Source organism: Elephantulus edwardii, unplaced genomic scaffold (assembly GCF_000299155.1).
Source record: "Elephantulus edwardii isolate Elephantulus edwardi_28Jun2011 unplaced genomic scaffold, EleEdw1.0 scaffold00038, whole genome shotgun sequence".
Classification (NCBI taxonomy): Eukaryota; Metazoa; Chordata; class Mammalia; order Macroscelidea; family Macroscelididae; genus Elephantulus; species Elephantulus edwardii.
This window is the reverse complement of record NW_006399788.1, coordinates 7,435,331-7,439,064: the sequence shown is the minus strand read 5'-3', so window position 1 is coordinate 7,439,064 and position 3,734 is coordinate 7,435,331.

The window sequence follows — 3,734 nt, the reverse complement described above, 5'->3', positions numbered from 1 at the left end:
GCGTTTAGGGCTCTTGTATATAGGGTTGCTATGAGTCGCAAATGACTTGATGGCACATAACAACAATGACGACAATAGTTTCAGGAGTTTTGTCCAGCCTTGCAATCTCCAGAAAAATTTTAATTCCATGGAGCTTTAAAATGTGTTCCTGTAAAAGGAGCCATGGTAACCTGGGGATGACAGAGTCCAACTTCTACTAACTCTACAAAAGAGAACTGTCCCCATCAGCATCATCCACAGTCTTATAAGGTCAGACATGGCACCCCACACTTCTGCCCCTACTTCTGCTTCTTACTGGGAATGACGTTTGTTGCAAATGACCATACAAACTTTACCTCTTTTTGTCCACATTTGTGGGTTTATTAGGGAAGCAGAATGGGGAGTGGAGAAGTAAAGGACATAACAAAATAAAAGTCCAGGTTCAGTTCAGCAACACAAATGCAAGAACCTTAGGCTTTCTCAATCATTTAGCAATGGAAGGATCTCTGGTGGCCTAGTGGCAAGAAGTTGCACTGCAATCCCATAGGCAAGTAGTTCAAATCCACCAGAATTCTCTGCTTGGAGAAGGAGGGGCAATCTCCTCTTGTGTCAGTCCGACAGTACACACACACACACACACACACACACACACACGATCAATTGTCTAGCAAATTTTGTCTTTTAGCAGCTCCAAGTCAGCTTTTCCTTCAATCACCAAGCAAGCAAAACCTTTAACTCTGATTCTCTGACTCTGTCTCCAGGGTTCCTGACTCCCTCTCAAGGGCTCTGTCAGGCTACCCCTCACAGAGTCTTAATACAGTCTATTTAGCTCCCTCTCTAATATTGACCTTTCAGCTGTTGATGAGACACTGAACAACGGTGAGTAATACGTCCACAGTTGAAGCAGCTGTTAAAGCTGCATCCTCAGGACAGCTAAGAGTGTCAGGTAGAGCCTCAAAGATTCATTTTTCTTACATGTTCTCACCTGGCTGTGTGATTAGATCTAAGGCAATGGATAGAAAAGTCAATCTTAAAAATTCTAAAATCACAGTTCCACATGACACCTCTTTTGATCAAGATTCACCTATAGATTCTTTGATCAAAACATCCAGCAACGGTCACTGAGCACCAATCAGTTCTTCTAATGTCAAGACATGGGAGACAGTTCTTCATGGACATCACACTTTCCATTTCCTCTAACTCTGACTCTCCTTCTTCTTTTCCTCCAGGAAAATTATACCTTACATGAGTGACCTCTTTTCAGCTTTTAAAATCTTAGAAATATGAACAGAGTAGAAACTTTATCAGGCCAGTTAACTGGACAGTCCCATGAAACCTAAACTCTAAACCTCCAAACCAAGAGAGTAAGCCTCAGAAAGTATTTGGATATATACAATCAGCCTCAGTTATGACACATTCTTTCTCTCTTTTTGCAAAAATATAGATTACACAGAATTTGCAAATTCAACGTGAACACAAATTATTAATTACATTGCATATGAATGGAACTTTTTCTTGTCTAGATAGTACATGTTATCTTCTTTAAGAAATCTTGCTGTATCTCAGAGTGATAAAAAGTTTTTTAGGTGCCATCAAGTCAACTACAACTCATAGTGACCCTATGAACAAGGGAGCTGAATGTCTCACTACTGCATGCCAATCTCATGACCTCTGACTTGCTCACTCATTGTGGAAATCCCTGTGTCAATTCATCCTCCTGATGATCTTTCTCTCTATTGCTGACCCTCTTCCTTGCCCAGCATGGTATTACTGTGTAAAGACTGGTTCCTCCAGTCCAAAATAAGTGAGACCAAGTTTCGGCACCCTTGCCTCTAAGGAACACTCTGGTTATACTTTCTTCAAGACAGATTTGTTTGTCTTATGGCAGTCCATGGAATATTCAATATTCTTTGCCGATACTATAACTCAAAGACATTGATTCTTCTTCTGTCATCTTTATTCATTGTTCATCTTTCAAATGCATGAGACACAACTGAAAAGGCATGGATTGGATCAGGAGCACCTTGGCTTTTAAACTGATATCCTTGCTCTTTAGTACTAGGTCTGTCTTGGAGGAGGTGAAACCAAGTTTCTCCTTGGAGACTGGTATTTTGAAGTTCTGTCTCACATACTTTGGACACATGCCCAGGAGGGACTGGTCATTGGAGAAGGACATCATGCTCGGAAAGGTGGAGGAATAGCAGATTAAAAGAAGACCCAGGATGAGATGAACTAATACAACAACTGAGGCAATGGGGATAGGTACGTTTGGGTCAATGAGATTGGCTAAGGGTAGGGCAGGGTTCAGAGCTGTTGTACATAGGGTCACTAATGAGTCACAGGCAATTCGACAGCATGTAACTACAACAACAACTTTAGTACTTTGGAGTGGTGCTTGAGAGCAGATTTTCCCAATGCACACATCTTTTGATATCTTGACTGTTGGTACCGTGCATGTTGATAGTGTATACAAGTAAAATGAAATCAATGACAACCTTAATCTTTTCTCCATCTATTATGATGTTGCCTGTTGGTCCAGTGATTAGGACTTTTGTTTTCTTAATGCTGAAACATAACACATATTGAAGGCTGTAGTTTTGATCTTCCACAGCAAGTACTTCAAGTCTTAAGTAAAATTGTATCATCTACATAATTCAGATTGTTAGTAAGTCTTCTTCCTATCCTGATGCCACATTCTTTTTCAAATAGTCCAGCTTCTCAGATGATTTGCTCAGCATGCAGATTGAATAGGCATGGAGAAAAGATACAACATTGATGTACACCTTTCCTGATTTTAAACCATGCACTATTCCCTTGCTCTGTGTATAGGTTTTACATGAGCACAATTAGATGTCTGAAATTCCCATTTTTCTCAATGTTATTTCTGATTTGTTATGATACACACGGTCAAATGCCTTTGCATAATCAATAAAACACAAGTAAACATCTCCCTGGCATTCTCTGCTTTCAGCCAACATACATCTGATATCAGCAATGATATCCCTTGTGCCACAGCCTCTTCTGAAACTGGCAAATCTGGTTTCCTATCATATTTGTCAAATATATCAGATGGTGCTTTTGTTTTTCACATCATTACTGCATATGAATTTTATTATAGTATATCATGTGAAGTGGTTTTTGCTTGCTTATTTTATTTTTAAGGAAAAAGAAAAAATCATGGGCTTCTATGGTGCAAGCATTGGTTTCTCCCTATCTGGCTGTCTGGAGCAAAGCAGAATGAGGATAATTTAAAGTCCAAAGAGGCTTTTGGCTTGGAGGAGGCCTCAGTGCAACTTTCTTCAGTTGTCCTCTATCTGGTTCATCAGACACCATCTACCTCTGCTATGTAGCCCAAGTTCGACTTCAATGAGATCAAATTCATGTACCTGAGGTGTACTGGTGGGTAAGTTGGTGCCACATTAGCTCTAGCCCTCAGGATCAGCCTTCTGTGTCTGTCTCTAAAAAAGGTCAATGATGACATTGCCAAGGCCAGTGGTGTCCGGAAGGGACTAAGAATTACAGTGAAACTGACCACTCAGAACCGACACGTCTAGATTGAAGTGGTGCCTTCTGCCTCTGCCCTGATCATCAAAGCCCTAAAGGAACCACCCAGAGACAGAAAATAGCAGAAAAATATTAAACACGGTGGGAATATCACTTGTGATGTGATTGTTGGCATTGCCAGGCAAATACGACACAAAGAACTCTATGGAACTATTAAAGAGTTCCTGAGAACTGTCCAGTCTGTGGGCTGC